Source organism: Arachis hypogaea, chromosome 14 (genome assembly GCF_003086295.3).
Source record: "Arachis hypogaea cultivar Tifrunner chromosome 14, arahy.Tifrunner.gnm2.J5K5, whole genome shotgun sequence".
In the NCBI taxonomy this organism is placed as follows: domain Eukaryota; kingdom Viridiplantae; phylum Streptophyta; class Magnoliopsida; order Fabales; family Fabaceae; genus Arachis; species Arachis hypogaea.
Window position 1 is genome coordinate 104,636,520 of NC_092049.1, and position 19,512 is coordinate 104,656,031.

Genomic DNA, 19,512 nt, shown 5'->3' on the forward strand with positions numbered 1-19,512 from the left:
CATCAATTTATCATCATCATAACTTCATAATCCACATCATTTATCAACAACCTCAACACTCACCTTCAAATTACCAACAACATCAATATCCATCATCAATCATCAACCATATCCACAAACCCGCATCAACAACAATAAATCACATATTCAACATCAACTTCATAATAATTAAATACCAATAATCATCATCAAATTCACATATTCCTCATCTCAAAACTCCATAGCATCATCACCATCATACAAGTTATCCTCACACATCAAAATCACATACAATTAAACATACACCCAAAACATTCAATCCTATCTTAAGGTCAGCTAGCCTAAGGTTCACGAAATATTACATATTACATAAAGGAAACCGAAATCATACATTGGCCGATTCTCAATATGCACAAAACACCACTTTTAGTCCCAACAAGCTTCCAAAAAGTCAAGCCAACTCTAACAAGCACCAGAGCTCAAACTAACATCATATATATATATATCAAAATCAAAACCTAAGATACACAAAACAACTAAACACAAGAATTTAGTGAAACATTACCTTATCCAACAAGATTAGGGGTAAAATCCAACGATTACCCACTACTAGAGATCACCTAAATAAGCAAAACCACAAAATCTACTCAAAAACCAAATCCCAAAAAATGCAAAAGTTAGGGCTGGAAATTGAGGAGTGGTTTTCGAGTTTTTACCATATTTTCTTAGATAGAAAGGAAGAGCTCGTCAAGAGTTTCGCATGGCCACAAACAGCTCGTCAATCGGAGCTCTGTAGCTCAAGTTATGGAGCTTTGAAGGAGGAGGTGAATAGTGACAATGGCTTCCTTCACCTCTCTTTTTCCTATCCGAGCTCTCTCTCTCTCTTCCGAACAAAATGAGTTTAAAACTCATTAAACACACATATATATGTTGAACTTTGGGCCCGGTTTGGGCCTGGTCCAACCCGTTAGCGGTTTTAACCCGTTTGGCCCACTTTAGGCCAAAACCTTTAAGATTAGTGCCCAGTTTTCAATTCTAAATTAATTTTGTCCTTTTTAAAACAATAAATCATCTTTAAAAATCTTATTTTCCTAAAAACGTGGTACTGGACAAACTAGAGCTAGTACTGCATTTTTACAAAAACCTTTCGAAAAAGATACATTTTTCAACTCAGTAAAATTCATTGAAATCAAATTTCACCTTTAAATTTTCAAATTAAAACTTCTAAATTTTGAATCTATTCCGGGCACTAAAATTATTATTTTTATTAAAACGATTTTACAGAAAAACTCCGATTCTTACATCTTCTTCATCAAACCTATTCTTCATCTGGATGTGAGAGGAACTAGAGCTTTTTTGAACAAATCCATTCAAGGAGGAAGAACCGGTTAGAGCATCAATGGCTAAGTGACATTGTTTATGTGACCTATAATCTACGCCTTCAATCTAGGTTGCATCGAAAGAAGAGGAATTATGATCCAACTGACATTGAAAGCATTAACACGGTAGAATTTTTGGTAATGGCAGATGAGGATGATCCTGAATTTACTAACGGAGATGTTGAAAGCATTGAAAGTTTAATATACACTGATAATGCTATGCCTTCGTATCCTAATGGTGAGTGACATAACAAACTTTGTTTCATTCCATAAAGATATATGTCATTAATATTGATTTCTTATTGAGTTTTCTTCCTATTTTATTAGATGGAGGAGACATGAAAGTTGAAGTGGATATGCCTGATGTTGTAATTGAATCCTTAAATACTTCTTTTGGTGGTACTTCTAAAGATGGTGGCTTTGGATTATCTGTTTATGATGGAGATATCGAAACATTTAATGATGATTATGACTTCTATTGAGTAGTGTCTTTGTTTAGTTGAAGTATTGTTTGTTTTTTTGGTGACTTCAAAAGAAAATAAGCAAAAACTAAGAAAGAAAAAAAAAGAAACTGTTTAAGAAAGGCAGTCTCGCTGAATACTACTCTCAAACTCCTTCCAAGGCAATGGAAGCTCCACTTGGGGAGAAATAGTCCTCATTGCAGTCTTTGTCATGATGTCTGCTACTGTATTTGCATCTCTCAAGATTAACCGAAGATCAGCACGCCATTTCCAAGACATGATATCTCAGATTTTTAACACCAAAGGATCAATAAACCCAGAGCAATCTTGTAAATTATTGACAATAGTAAAAGCCTCCACACAGCCTGTCTCACATATAATGTCTCTTTGTCCCGAGTCGCATGCTAAAAGAAAGCCTATCCAAATAGCAAACAACTCTCCTTGCAAAATGCTACGACTCTCAATTGTTCCCAGACAGCCTCGTTGCCACCTTCCCTTCCAATCTCTGCTAACACAAGCAAAACCAACTCGAGCACCACTGCTAGGATAGCTAGCATCACAATTAATCTTAAAGGTACCCACTGAGGAGGGAATCCAAGAGCCACTAATGGTTGAGGGAATAGATAGTCGTTGCAACTCAAAAATATTTCAGAGCTCCTTTTCTAAGGACAAAGCCATACCAATCACCTTGTCTGTGGTCCAATGCTCGTGGGGATGAAAGATCTCATTATTTCTCGAACACCAAATCCACCAGAGACCAGAAAAGAATCTAAAGGGGCGCTGTTTGCTATTATGTAAGAACCAACTCATCAAATCCACTGGTTGATCGGAGATCCCTAAAGCTTGCCAAACAAGTTGGGCTTTTGGACAATCCTGAATACAATGTAAAACCGATTCCTGACCTGAGAAACATCGTGGACAGCTATCCGTGTGCGAAATGCCCCTCCTAAAACGAAATGCAGCAGTAGGAAGAGCCTCCCGAAGACATAGCCAGGCCAAAAATTTGTGCTTTTCCGGAACATGTTGACGCCAAAGTCAAAGCCAATTACCCCTATCCTCCCAACTAAACATCTTCTTACTGAGTCACAAATAACCACTATGATCATCATAAACCTTTGAGGCCGCACCACTCCAACACCAACCGACCTCTGAACCAGCTTGAACATCTGGGTTGTAAGAGTTAATGTTGATCTGCAGAGACTGATTCAGAGGATAATAGATATTCTCAAGGTTCCACTATCTAGATGACCAAAGGTCCAAGATCCTGAGATCCGAATCAGAAATGTGAACATAATCCATCTCCTGACACAGTCGCCCCTCTCTTCTCCATTTAGAAAACCAAAAGTTCTGTTCCAAATCCCCAATGCACCAATTAAAACCTTCCTTCAGGATATCCCAAACTCGACATATACTCTTCCAAACATAAGATCCCCTTCTTCGAGACCGACTAATTGTTTCTTTTGGTTGTAAAACATTTTGTGTTTGTCATCTATGTGTGTTTTAATTTTCTTTAGTTATAAACTTTGATATTTGAAGTTGTTTATGACCTTTTAATGATAAATTATGGATAATTTATTTTATAAAATTGTTAAATTTTAGATTTTATTAGTTTAGAAATTATTAAATTTAAATATTTGAAATGATATATTAAATTTTTTATAATTTTATTCTATATTTAATTAAATCGGTTCAATTACAATTCAACTCCAATTAAACTATTGAACTATTTAACTAGTCATTCGATTGATTCGATGACCAATCTAATTCTCACAACCTTGCTTGGTATAGATAAAAAACAAAAAATTATATTTAGCTCGGCCGAAAACACCTAAAAATGTGGTGTTTGGGCATTTTAGTTGAAGCTGGCCCAAGCTGACAATAATTGATGGGTTAGTTTTTCTCTCTAAAGCTCGCAATTTTTAATACAAAAATACGATTTGTATATTAAAATTAGTCACTAAAATTAGTTATTAATATATTTATATATAAATACATGTGTAATTTAATTTATTTTCAATATATATTTATATTTTAACATATATTTTATACTTGTGACTGACTTTAAAAACTGATTTTAGTATACACGTAGCATAACTCTTCTTGATGTGATGCTTATATTTTTTACTAAAATATGTCTGAAGTATCAAAAGGAATAGCTTATCCTGCTTTGCCCCAAAAATGAGGATAAAAATTAAAAAAAAAGGGGCAAAACATCAAAGGACGTTCCAAGCAAAAATGCAAAAGCCTAAATAGCTAAAATGGCGTAAAAAAAATTATATCAAACTTATTGGATTATAAATTACATTCAATTTAATTATGATACGATGATTGATCAGAGATGAGAAAGTAAAAATATGATATGACAAAGAAGGGTGATATTGAATAAGAATTTATCGATGTTTTCATAGTCGTTGACTTTTGTGCGAAATTTTCGTTCCAAGAAGAATGTGTTAGGTGGAAAATAAATTTTGTTAACTTTATTATTTATTAGAAAAAAATTTGTTAAGGATAAATATTTGTTAAAAATAGGGATTAATAAGTTTCTTAAAAAAAATTCTAAAATTTTAAAAATTTTAGTTACTTAACATTAGTTAATTTTTTTATTATAAAATGTAATTTTTTTAGTAGATTATTTAAGATTTAAAATTTAAAATTTATAATATAAAATTTAAAATTAAAAATTTAATATTTATAGTCTAAAATTTAAAATAAAAACAAATAATTTCTACAAAATAGTGTGAGCATGACACTTGCAAAGAGAATGATGAAAATAGAGAAGATTCACACTCCAAAACTATTGGCCAGGGCAAGGGCAGTGGTCCATATAATTCACAACATAATTCGAACAAAAAAAAGCGTTAATATGTCAACTGCTAACTATATGTTATTTTGAAATTTGGATCCTCTAAATTTTAGATTTTTATTTTAAAAAATAAAGTATAATCTTTTATTTTTAAATATTTTCTCTCTCATATTTTTTTTTGTCTCACTTATAAAATAAATAGTAAAAAATTATATTTTATTCTCTAAAGTAAAATTTAAAATTTAGAGAATCTAAATTCATTACTTTACTATTATTTTTTCACTAAGACACCCATAAACCTTTTTCACTTTATCAAGGACTACATGCTTGAGAAGAGCAAGGCTGAAACAATAAAAAAAAATGTAGGAGTTTCTTATGGAATATTGTTCACTGCAATTTTTGAACACATTAGAATAGATCTATCTATTGAGTTTATAGGTGAATAAATCTCAGCGCCTTTGCCTAAGTTTGGTTTTGAAAACAAGACAAAGTAAAATATTGAAAACATGGTACAAAAGACAGAAATATAAAAATTAATCTTTTATATTTTATTTGGTGATAAACTGAATATAAGAGAGAATAAAGAATAAAAAATTTAATTTAATTTTTTTCTTTGCACAAAATTTAGAATAGAAAATACAATAATAAAAAATATAATTATAAAAATTTGATAGTGATAATAAAAAAAATAAAAAATAAGTTGTATTTTTGTCTAGTATTTCTGTGTTTTTTTTATCAAGAAGGACATAAAATACACTAATTCAGCGTCCTAGGATACAATGTTTTTGTCTATGTCTTACTTTTTAAATACAATTTTATATTTCTGTATTCATATTTCAGTGTCTATCTTTCTAAACAAACATAACATTAGAACATGAAATATGAGATAAAAGCTGATGAATCTCAAATGCTAAAAGAAGGTCAAATGATGGCAAAGATTGTGTTCGGAGTACAAATTTAGCTTAGTTTATATAATTGTAACAAATCAAAACTCAACTTCTACAATCAAAATTTATAATGATAGTAAAGATTCTTTAAACTTTTTGCAAGTTAAACCAAGAGTTTAAGTTTGAGTTGTATTTGGAAGAAAGAGTATATAGATTGATGATGGAGCAAAAGAGTTTTGAGTGTATGAAAACAAATTAAAAGAATAATTAGTAATGGTATTAAAAATACAAACTAAAACAATTAAAAAAATGGATAAGTACTGTTTTGATCTTTAAGGTTTAGATCAAAATCAAACTTTTCCCTAACTTTTTTTTTTATTTAAAATAGTCCTCAATATTAAAATTATTTTTGAAATCATCCTTTTGATCATTTATCCTTATCTCACTAACCCTACTCTCTTATCTTTCTGACTCAAATTATATCTTTATCTCCATCAAAGACTAACCATCATACTCTTCTTCTCACTCACACACACACACATTCAGATAAAAAAAAAAAAAAGAGAGTGCCACCATTGAGAGCAAGAGAGGAAGAGAAGAAGAGAAGACGCTAGTGGGGTTGAATGCCACCATCACCGTCGACGCAGCAAATAGAGAGAGTGAGTAGGAGTAACATCAAGGGAGGTTTCAGATCTCTTTTTCCTCCTTTTTCGACGACAGTTTCGAAGAGCAGTAGTGGCAACGCTTTCGATGGTGGTGGCAGCAGAGGTAGAGGAGGAGAAATAAATCTCAAATCTTCTTCTCTCTCTCTCTCTCTCTCTCTCTCTCTCTCTCTCTCTCTCTCTCTCTCTCTCTCTCTCTCTCTCTCTCTCCTTAATCTCCTTTTTCGGTGACCCAACCAGCGACTATGATGGCAGATTTTCTCACCGTCACTACCCATTTCTCCATTTTTTCCTTCTTCTTCTTTCGTCATCTTTTCCTCCTCTCTCAGTAAGCTCATTGCATTTGTCTTGTCTCTCTCTGTCCTAATTTTTTCTCTCTCTTACTTTCAAAAAAATATGAATTACTGTGATATTAAGAATAGTTGGTTGCATTGAAGAGATGAGGTCTATAACATGATTGTCTTTTGGTTAGTGTGTAAGCCACAAAGGTTGTCATGGATCCTTTATTCCAAGATGTTAAGCTTGCCTCTTGAACCTAAACTGTAATGCCAATTGAAGGTTCCCAAGTGAGTTGAGAAGAGGGGTTAAATCAAGGAACCACTTTTATAGTTTATGCAGCGGAACTAATAAACTAAGAGATTATTTTGGTTTTTGTCTCCTTCCGAATATGTAGTAACAAAGATAAAGGAAGAAGATGACACAGCAATATATCCTGATTTAGTCTCCAAGTGTAATAAGACTTACATATAGTCTCCACCACGAACTATGATAAAGCTTCCACTATAATCAAGAATGATTACAATCACCAATTTCAAGAGATTTTGATACGTGCTTAAAATATTTATAATATGAAGAGATCAAATATTATTTAAAAGTTATTAGTTTATTTTGATATTTTTTTATTCTTGTTTATTTAGTTACTACATTGGATTTTATGTTTATGGACTTTAAAGTTTTCTTTGTTTTAATCTAATAAAAGATTATAAATACGTCCTTAACTACTGTAGTCGTAATATTGAGTGAATAGAAGTGCCAAAGCACATTTTGGTTTCGTGATGAAATCATGGTGTGAACAAGTGAGGTTGAGTGCGTCATTCTCTTATTGCACGGGAAATTGGGTAGAACCGTAGAAGGTTGAGAAGTCCGTTCGATTTAGTTCTCAAACTACAGTGTAAACAAGTTAGGTTGAGGAGTTCATTTCTTGTTGCATCAATAAGTTGAATAAAAAGTAGAGTAATTCTGTTTGTATTCAATGTCAATCTATCCCTTTTATTTTTTACTAGCGTGATAACACGTGTAATTGTACGAAATCCATGTATTTTAAAAATTTTTAATTAAAGAATATTAAAATATAACTAAAATATGTTGGATAAAAATACATATTTAAAAGCCAAATAGATCCTTGAAGTCCTTAACAAAATAAAGTAAAATAGTTACAAAATAAAATAAAATAATTGGAAACTGAAAATATGATTGGTTTAAATAATAAAGGTAAAAAGCTTTTGCAAATGCACCAATACAAATTGCAGTTACAAATTAATTAAATAATTATTAATAATATACAAATTAAAGGAATAATTAACATGCCCATGAGAATTTGTCAACTGAATTGTTCAAAAATTAGAAGCAAAAGGGGACACAAGTAATGCATTACCTTATTATAATGGATATTCTTAGATAATAAAATATAATGGATATTCGTAGACAAAAAAATGTCCAATACAAATGTAGGTTGCTACTATGTATAATTTTCAAAACATCGATTGTCATATAGTTATAGATAATAAAACAAAATATCTCCAACACAATCCAAGATATAGTCCAAAACATGTGTTTCCATAGAGTAATAGATAAGAGGCCATTTTTTTATAGGGTTTAAAATCTTTCAATCACCAACTCTATGTGCCGGTTCGGTAGGGAGGTCAACTTTTGGATAATGTTGTCCATTCTCTTTAACTTATCCGTTTACAGCATTCTTTCTATTCAACCCCGAACTTTCACTCTGAATTTCTTCCTCCACTCTTCAGTAGGTGGAAAAAAATATATTTTTGCCTACGCTGAAAGGTGGACCAGTGATCTTCCAGACCGAACTATATCCAGACGGTTTAAGATATGCAGCAAAATTAGAGGACGGATACTGCAATGAATGAATCATAGTTAGGGTTGGTCTAGGGAGAGTTTTGCTATATAATCAATAAGAAATACACAACCAATATTTCACAAGTTTGTTAAAAAAGAAATGAGTTCTTTAAGATCAACTTGTCAATCTAGATGCACTCAAGTTCGAACGTGTCATGGCCTTCTTATAGTAAGATATTTAAAGATGTTAGTCACCACAATAAAACATACCTCTATGTACCATGATATTATCATCCAATCCATAAGAGAAAAAATTGCATTTAACATTATCCGTTGTCAAACAATTCTCTTATTTCATTACTTTCTTCGCTCAACTCAACTCTGATGAATGGCTTGCACGAGACAAATCTATTCGATTATGAGGATCAAGCCCTTCCATTGTGTCATTTTCAACGTCGTCTGACGAGAACTCATTATTAGATGGTTTAGACTTAGACAGCACTATCACATCAGGTGATGAAGAATCACCATTCTTGTTGTACTTTATATGGAAAACTCTACATATGTTGTCAAGTATTTTTTTTGGTCTATTCGGTCAGCCACATAAAAGTTAAGATCGGAGAGAACTTGAATTGGTTGGTTCATGTGATTCCAGAGGGAAATGAAAAAGATTCCAAAACTCACATACCTAAATTGCACAGTTGCCCCTCTATTGACAAAAGAGAAAAGTTTAAGTTGCTCAAATGAGCTGTCAGTTATAAGCAGCTGCTCATTTTTTTGTTTCAACTCTAGCACCACGCAATTATCCAACTCATTAATCACATAGAAGGTTTACCCTAATTTATTTCCATAAGTTGCTACAAAACTCGATGGAAGAGCTCTCTCACCCTATATTCGATATTACATCTAAAATTAATTCATGTCTAACAAGGTCTGTTTAAAATGCATCATATAATATTACATAATATATTTGGTTACCTGCCCATTGAAAAGTCGAAACCTAAAAATTCTTTCTTTTCCTTTGTTCCAGTGTTGTTGCATTGCTACAACCTCCTGATAGCACATAATGGTATCATTATAGGTTAGAGTCACTATGGTAATTATTTTAAAATTTAGTAAATAGAATACACATTTTTCATATTGATGTGATACCTATTTATACAAACTAAAACGATTTGAACAAGTATATCAACACAATCACAATCTAAGGCTGACCTATTTTAAGCAAGGAAACAAGTACCTAAGTATACAAAAAATACAAACCAATTATTAAACATTATAAACTTTCCTAAACTCTTCACCCCTCACTCACTAATGATTTTTAACAATAGCCAATACCACTAAAAAGTATCACCACTTTTTAATTAGATGCCTCTGAAATCCAAACATCCATTAAGCAATCAATAGCATTAAATATCATAGAAAACATAACTTATTATACTATCCTTTCTCTAATAATGCTCTATTCCTCCAACTAAAGTCTAAGAAACCAATTTTAAATACTAATATATAACACATTTTAGAAATTCTGAAAACTTATAAATTCTGACCTAGATATGATTGAAAAGGCAATAAAATTGAATTAGAACATGAAAAATATTTGACAAAGCATTTAAGAAAAATCATAGATGACATAACATGAAATTTCAAGTGAGATAAAAATTTTGACAATTTAATGTGAAGGACAGTCAATGAAAAGGTAAATAACACTTCAATGAAATTCAAAATTCAGTGAAGAAAACTAACCTAAACCTTAAGGTAAGAAATAAAATTACAAAGATTGAAGGTTTTCTAGAAGTTTATTTTAAAAAGAAGGGAAAATAATAACCATAATAATATGACCAACACCCTGAAGAGATTAAGTTAACCTTGTTTTTCAGGAGGTGTTGTAATACTGATTATATCACAACAAAATTTCAGTCTGCACTATTTTTTCATCTATAAATAGTTGAACCTTAAATATTACTTTCAAAGGATAGAGTCAGAAAAGTCAATGATCTTGTTGTTGCACCATTTCTTTCTTCTTTTTTCTCAAATCATTCATCGCCTTTGTTTTTTTTATTTAAAAAAAGAAAGAGGATATGCATGATAAAACCAAAACAATTTTTTTATGGCAAAACCAAAGTAAATATAATCATCTTCCTTCAATCACGATTTACTCATCTTGTTCTCTTTACGAGTTTACTATTTACGATCATTAATTCCAAGAGCTTTGGTTAAGAAGGGATAAAACAGTAGGTATGAAACTTAGGTAAGTTTATTCAAATTAAAGGATTTTCTACTAATATTCAGTAATTTACTTGTTTGGATCTTCTCTATCTGCATGCATCACCATTCAGCTGTATGAGATTGCTAGTCTTCTTATGAACACTGGAGAAGAAAACCAAGATTTTGTCTCTTACTGAAAAACAGAGTATTATAATAATTAACTAAATCCTGATAGAAGATATTAACAGAACCAAGAACAAATAATCAGACTCAAACAAAGAACAAAATAAAATAATTAGAAGTTTTGAAAAACGAAAACCTAGAAGAACGACAGCTCTTGCACAGCATTGGAGAACACTAGCTACAGATTCGAAGCGCGAATGCGCAGTGACAAGTGACGAACAACACTGCCACTGTGAGGGAGGAAAAGGGTGAGACAAGGACTGCGAATGGGGAGATACTGACCAGCAGTGAGAAAGAGAGTGGAGAGGGGCTGAGGCAGAGTAATGGTTGAAGTGGTGAGACAAGGACTCCGATTTGGAGAGACTGAGCGGCGGTGAGAAGGAGAGTGGAGAGGGGCTGAGACCAAGTGATGGATGAGGTGGTGAGACAAGAGTGCAAATGTGGAGAGACTGACAGGTCAAAAGGAGGAGTGTGGAGAGGGAATGTGGCCGAGTGATGGCCATGGTGGAATCAAAGAGCGTCGTGGAGGAACCCATGGCTTCTGTGCATGTGGCCGACACCGAGGAGAGAAGTGGAAGGGTCAAGTGAGGCTAGTACTAGGGCGGAGACATATTGTGGCTAATGGAGAGTAGATTGGGGATGGAGGAGGTGGGAGTGAATTAATGCTATGGTTTACAACTCTCTAATCTAGGAGAAACTGATGAGGAGTATAGAAATATTTACATTTAGCATCTTGAAAATTATATGTGTTTGCCACAAATTGAGATTGGTCTCACTCTAATTATGTTAATGGTTGAATTGAGGCCACTATTTTTCAGAAATTAAAAAAAAAGTCCTACTAACAAGTGTTTTTAGAACAATAGTAGAAAATATGAGGCACACCTTTAATATATATTTTTAAAATTTTATATGGATTCAATGTATTGAAAAAAATTAGACTAGAGTTTAACGGGTTAAAAAACCAATGTGATTCATTTTTTAAAGAAAAGTACAATTTTTTTCACCTGTATAAAAAGATATTTTTTGAGTAGAAAGAAATTTATTTACATCTGGATATATTCACAAAAACTAAATTTTAAATATTAAAAATATATTATATTTATGCTTTTTTAAAAAAGAAGATTTTGTTAGGTAAAAAAAATAAATAATTAAATTTTTTTAAATAAAAGTACCTTTTTCCAAAAAACATATTCAAATAGATTTTTTCAAATTGGATAAAATAACCTTATTTTAAAAAATATGTTTTTCACTGGGAAAAAGCAATCTAACTAACACCAACGATCAATTTCGATTAGCTTTTGAAAAAGATACTTTTTTATTTTATATTTTAGAAAAATATTTGTTTAAATAGACAGAAACCATTTTAAATTTGGATAGGTTTTTAAAGAGTTTTCAACCATTAAAAGCATCTTTTATTCTTTTTCTTTAAACAGCGTATTGATCGATTTTAAAAAAATAATTTACTTTGTCAATGAAAAATCCTTTTCCAATAGACAAATTCAAATAAGTAATAAATTGAATAAGAGCACTTTTTTTTTTGTTAAAATGAAAGTAATTTTTTCATTAAAAAAAGTAAACCGAACCCAACAACAAATATTCTAAAATCATCATAATCAAAAGCAGCCATTCAGTGTGACTATAATCAGCAAAAAAATAATATTAAAACAAAACCAGCAACTCATAATACTGTATGCGTTATATAAAAATAAACTGAGAAGTAGAATAAGAAATTTTGTCAAACAGCTAGACTTTAGAATAAACGAACACAAAAAAAAAAAAAAAAACAACAAAAAATCAAAATTAACAAAAATAAAACTTAAAAAAATTTTGAGAATTGTGGACTGATGCAAACGTTAGCACGAGAGAAGATGATGGGGTGGTAATTATTGAAGTCCGGGAAATAAGAGTATTGCTGAAGATGCTGCCAAATCTTATTATTGTCAGGGAAGGAAGTATGTGAAATCTGCTACCCAAGGAAGCCACATATCTCCTTGAAACAAATGAAATTTCGATTTCGAGAATGAAATGTTAATTTCAGTCTCTAGCTAACAAACATAATACTAAGGTCAGTCCTGTGATTTCATTTTGAATACGTCAAAATAAACACATTAATGGCACATGTCATAAAGACATAGAATCAAATTTTAACTTTATCAGGGTGATAATTAAACGAAGATATAGACTCTCGATTCTATGCACTAAAGAAGATGTCTCTGTCTAAAGAAAATACAAATCAAAACAAAATTACAAATTACATAGCAATGATTGAAAAATATGATAAAAAAATTACATATCTTATCAAAAATTTCCTTAAATACAACATTCCAGTCTTGGTAGAATCAATTAATCCTTCATCACAAAGTAAAATTTTAAGACCATTTTTATTCCTGACTTGAGAAAGAGCTACATAAAGTTGACCATGAGAAAATACAGGACGGCGCAGAAACAAACCAACTATTGATAATGTCCGACCCTGACTTTTATTAATTGTCATCGCAAACGACAAAGAAAGTGGGAATTGTCTGCGTTGGAATTTAAATGGTATAACCGTATCACTAAGAATCAAATTCATTCTAGTGATAAAAACTTTATCCACAATATTACTACCGGAAACAACTTCTGCACCAATCACATTTGTCCCTAGATCTCGCACAGTAAGTCGAGTCCCAATACACAAATCACCAGCTGGATCAATATTCCTCAACAAAATAATAGGCACGCCTATTTCAACTTCAATGAATGATTAGGTAGACCAGAACAACTAATTTGATTCAAGAATTCAACATTTATCCAATCAAAATCAGAATAGGCATCACTACCACATATTAAATCAGCACTAAGATAATTTTTCTCCTCACCAGGAAACAAGTCAACTATATAATTATTTTTCTCTTCAACATTCTCGACAGTCGGAGCTAATATTGCCTTATCCTGGAAAAAATTTGGATCACGAAAATTATGAACCAAATTTGGATAAATTGTATTTATAATATCTTCAACTGGATTTTGCGAAAGAGGAATGATTAGATCAGAAGGAATATCAACACAAGGTTTATCATTGACCACTTCCACATTGACCTTTACCGATTTGAAGTATCCAATCTGAAAAGGACCTTAACTCCTGAGTAGTTGATTGTTCCAATCCATTTGCTAATCTCATATTTTTTTTTAATCTTAAAACTTCGCAATATTTTTGATAGACCACTATTTTATGATATATTTTGGATTGAATTGAGTGGGTTTTATCAACTATTTACACACTTATTCATTGAAATTGCATGTTTTTTATTTCCTTCCTAATTTTGTGTTATGATAGAAAACTTGCTTCCTAAGCCATAAAACTGTTAATTTTTAAATCTCCTTTATTACCATTCAATGTCGTGATGTGTTTGTTAAGTGTTTTCAGGTTTACAGGGCATGAATGGCTCAAAGGATGAAGATGAAGCATGTTAAAGTGGAAGGAACATAAGAAGTTAAAGAGCTAAGCAGCGAAGAGCGACGCGCACGCATGGCTAACGCGTGCGCGTGACTTGGAGCGTTCTTCAGCGACGCGTATGTGTGACCTGCACAGAAGTCCAACGACGCGTACGCGTGGCCGACGCGTACGCGTGACAGAGCGTCACATGCTGCACTTAACAGAACTTGCTGGGGGCAATTTCTGGGCCGATTTGGACCTAGTTTCAAACCCGAAAACACAGATTAGAGGCAGGGGTAGAGTTGAGACTGAAGCCACTTTTCATCACACTTTAGTTTTTGTTTTAGTTTTGAATTCTAGAGAGAAAACACTTTCTTCTCTTAGGATTTTGATTTCTTAGTTTTGCTTTGGATTAGATGTTGAAAGAGCTACTACTACCTTCTATTGAAGTCATCATTTCTATAGTTTGCTTTTCCCATAACTCAATTACTCTCTCCCATTTAATTGCTTTGTGTCATATTTGGATATTGTTATTTTTGAATTCTATTAATGCAATGAATTATTTTTATATTTAATTCTAGTACGTGTTTGATTCTGGTTAATTATTGTTCGTGCAATTTTGATTTTATTAATTTATTATAATTATCATGTCTTTATTTATTTCTATTATATGTTTCTGAAAATGGCATTCGTGTTAATGATTTGAAGCTCTCAACTTGGCTTAGGAGTTGGTTAATTGGAAACACTTGAGTTGTAATACTCAAGTATTGATCTGTAATTGGGAATTGCTGGCTAACTTAACTTTCACCCACTCTAGTCCTTCCCTAGGAAGTGACTAGGACTCGTGAATCAGAGTTAGTACTACCCACTTGACTTTCCTTCATTAGTTAGAGGATAACTAAGTGGAAGCAACGAACATTTACTATCATACTTGGGAAAGACAACAAGGATAGAAATTCTAATTAATTTTTACTCCTAGCCAAGGCCTTTTATTTTAAATACATAACATCTCTTGTTATTTTCTCATCACTTTAATTTCTGGTTATTTATTTTCCCGTTCTCAACATAAAGAAATATTCAGAAAAATCCTGATCAATAATTTGCATCATTGTGTCAACTCTTTGGGAATCGATCCGGGATTCTACTCCCGGTTATTTATTTCTAATTGTGACACACTTCTAAATTGATAGTGAAAATTTCGTCAGTTAAGACTGTGCTTGCAACGTTATTTTAGAAAATAATTTTTAGAAATTCTTAACCGGCATTTTTTCAACCATCAATTTTTGGCGCCGTTGCCGGAGAGTTGTATATGTGTGCTAAATTATTGGTTGGTGTAAATATTTTTATATTTACATAATTGCATTTTTTTATCTTATTTTATTTTTATTGGTGTGTTTTTCGTTTATTAGTAGTAGTTATTATTTATTTTTCTTAGTATATTTTATTACCGGATCTGAGCCTATCCGCATTTAATCTTGAGATTGAAAAGACCATTTCATGTATTAGGCGAGCTCGGTGTCGGTTAGCCTCTGAAGATGGTGAAGGGATTTCGCCCAATTCACCAGTCTTATCTAAGGTCGAGTCTGAAGCGTCATTTGAGGAAGAAACTAGTTCCTTTCCTATTAATTCCATTGGCACCTCTTCTGTTGATTTAAGTGCAGATACTATGGCAGCTCCTAGCAGAATTACTCTCAAGAAAGCGGGAGCTCCGGACTTTACACTGCAACCATATCAAGCGTGTCATCCGAATTTGACTGTGGATTTTGAACTGAAGACCGCATTGATTAATCTACTGCCTAAGTTTCATGACTTACCTGCTCAAGAGCCTATCAAGCACCTTAGAGATTTTCAAATAGCTTGTTCAACTTCTAGGTGACATGGTGCTAATGAGATTGCCGTCTGGCTATATGCCTTCCCATTTTCTCTTAAGGGGAAGGCGAAGGAGTAATTCTACACTCAACCGGAAGCTGTTGTTACTAATTGGGATCTGTTTAGGAGGGAATTCTTGGACAAGTACTTTGCAACAGTGGTCACAGATAGATTGAGGAAGGAAATTTCCTGTATCATTCAAGGTGAATCAGAGACTCTCTATGAGTATTGGGAACGCTTCAGGAATCTCATTGACTCATGTCCCCACCACATGATTGACCAGTTGGTGTTGATTAGCTATTTCTGCCAAGGCATAAAGCCTTGAGACAAGACCCTCTTAGATGCTGCGAGTAATGGCTCTCTGACAAAGTACAAGACGGCGACAGAAGCGTGGCAACTAATCACCGATCTAGCTGAGTCTACCCAAAATGCAAGGCAAAGGAATAATCATCCCAAGGCTGTTGCGGAAGTTTCTTCTAGTGGTGAGACAGCTGCTCTCACCCAGATATTGGGAGAGATGACCAATATACTCAAGCAAATCCAGCTCAATCAACAACAACCTCCGCCCCCTCCACAACAAAACTGTCAACAGTTAGTCCCTCAGAGAGTATGTGGAATCTGCGCATGCTATTCTCACTATACTAATGAATGTCCACAACTCCAAGAGGACAACACCTTGGTGGATACCAATGCTTATTACAATCGTCTGAATCAAGGGTACTATCAACAAGGCGGTAACTACAACTAAGGTGGTAACTACAATCAAGGTTGGCAAGACAATCCCAACCAAGGATGGAAAGACAACTACAACCAAGGAGACAGAGACAACGGTGGAAATCAAAGGTGGAACAACAACTATCAACAGAATCGGTATCAACAAAACCCTCCATACCAACAGCAAAACTAAGGCCAAAGATACCAACCACCTCAACAAAACCCTCTACCTCCAATACTCAGTCTTCAAGCTCCAGTGCACTTCCCTCTCAACCTTTACCCAACCCCAAGGGTGGAATCAATGCCATCACTTTGAGGTCTGGCACTACATTGCAAGAGAGAAGTCCCGAGGAGCCGAGATCAAATGAAGACATCTAAGATGAAGATGTTGTTGAGGTAGAAGATGTTGAAAAAGAGGATGAAGTACAAGAGGCGACTGAAGAAGAAGTTACTCAACCAAGGAATAGAGTATCTAAGGAAGACGATGTTGTGAAAGAGGCCATTTCCATTCCTTTTCCACACCTGGCTAGGAGCACCAAGAAGTAAGTGGAGCTAGATCCCAAGATGGTGGAGATCTTCAAAAAGGTTGAGGTAACTATTTCCCTTTTTGATGCTATTCACCAGATTCCTAAGTATGCTAAGTTTCTAAAAGATTTATGCATGAATAAGGATAAGATACATGATTTAGAAACTACTCCTTTAGGTAGCTCAATTTCTGCTTTGATGGGTGCTATACCGGAGAAATGTGGTGAACCCGGTCCTTGTATGGTTACTTGTACTATAGGGCGTGTACAATTTATTGACTGCATGTGTGATTTAGGTGCATGTGTTAGTATTATGTCATTGTCTGTATATGATGCTTTTGAGGCTTCCACCCTTGAAAAGGTTGGCAGCATGTTTTGTTTTGCCAGATAAGAGCATAATCTCAGTGGTTGGCATTGCGGAAGACGTCTTGGTGAGCATTAAGGGGCTGACTTTTCCTATTGACTTCTATATTCTAGAGATGCCCCCTAATGACTCAGGAATACCTTCATCCATCTTACTTGGAAGGCCATTTTTGAAGACTTCTTGATTCAAATTGGATGCCATCTCAGGTACCTATTCTTTTGAGATAGATGGAAGAGCAGTGAGTTTCAACCTTGATGAAGCTATGAAGCACCCACCGGAAGACCACTCCATCTTCCAGTGTGACATTATTGATGAGACTGTGGCTGAAGTTCACCAAGAGGCAGTAGAGGAGAAGAACATGGTTCAAGGTGCAAGTGTGGGGAAGCCCTCTGAGTATAATGAAGACACCTTGCCACCTCCAGTGGTCCCAGATGATCAAGTGCCAAGCCATGAGCTGAAAATGAAGTTGAAGCCCCTTCCACCTCACCTAAAATATGCTTATCTTGAAGATAATCAACAGCTCCCAGTTATCATTGCACAGGAACTTACTTCCCAACAAGAGGAGCGATTGCTTAGTGTGCTGAAAAGACACAAGAAAGCTATTGGGTGGAGTTTGGCGGACATAGTAGGTATAAGCCCTCAAGTCTATGAGCACCAGATTTTTCTAGAGGAGGGAGCAAGGCCTATCCGTCAACCTCAAAGGCAGTTGAACCCCACTATTATGGAAGTTGTGAAGAAGGAAGTGACCCGACTGCTTGAAGCTGATATTATCTATTCAATCTCGAATAGTGAATGGGTCAGTCCAGTACAGGTGGTTTCGAAGAAGTCTGGAGTCACAACAGTGAAGAATGAGCATGGGAAACTCATGGCTACAAGGGTGCAGAATTCTTGGAGGGTATGCATTGACTACAGGTGCTTGAACCTGGCCACTCGCAAGGATCACTACCCATTACCTTTCATCGATCAAATGCTGGATCACCTGTCAGGTAAATCACACTACTATTTTTTAGATGGTTATACTGGTTATTTTCAAATCCATATTGCTCCAGAAGATCAGGAGAAAACTACTTTTACATGCCCCTTTGGAACGTATGCATATAAGAGAATGCATTTTGGTTTATGTAATGCACCGGCTACGTTTCAAAGGTGCATGATGAGTATCTTCTCAGATCTTTTAGAGCATTGTATGGAAGTTTTTATGGATGACTTTAGTGTCTATGGTGATTCTTTCGACCTTTGTTTGGATAGTCTAGCTAGAGTATTAGAAAGATGTACTAGTTCAAACCTTGTGCTTAATTTTGAAAAATGTCATTTTATGGTAAAGCAAAGTATTGTTCTAGGCCATGTTGTTTCTAATACTAGTATATCTGTTGATCTTGCAAAGGTAGATATTATTTCTGGTTTACCTTACCCCTCCTCTGTGAGGGAAGTCCGTTCGTTTCTTGGTCATGCAGGTTTCTATCGGCGTTTCATCAAGGACTTCAGTAAAGTTGCACTACCGTGTCCCGTCTGCTGCAGAAGGACGTAGAGTTTAACTTGAGTAAAGACTGCAAGGAAGCTTTTGACAAGCTGAAGATCGCCTTGTGATAAACTGCTATTTTACGGTTTATTTTATACTGAATTGAGTGGATTTTATCCATTATTCTCACACTTATTCATAGAATTCGCATGTTTTACATTTTCCTTCCTAATTTTGTGCTATGATTAAAAACATGCATCTTTGGCCTTAAATTTACTAATTTTAATCCTCTCTTATTACCGTTTGATACCGTGATATATTTGTTAAGCATTTTCAGGGTTTATAGGGTAGGAATAGCTTAGACGATGGAAAGGAAGCATGCAAAAGTGGAAGGAACACAAAAAATTGAAGGAATTGCTAAGTTGTCAATCCTGAACTCTTTGTACTAAATCAATCATAACTTGAGTTACAGAAATCCGAATGAGACGGTTCCAGTTCCGTTGGAAAGTTAACATCTCAGGCTTCA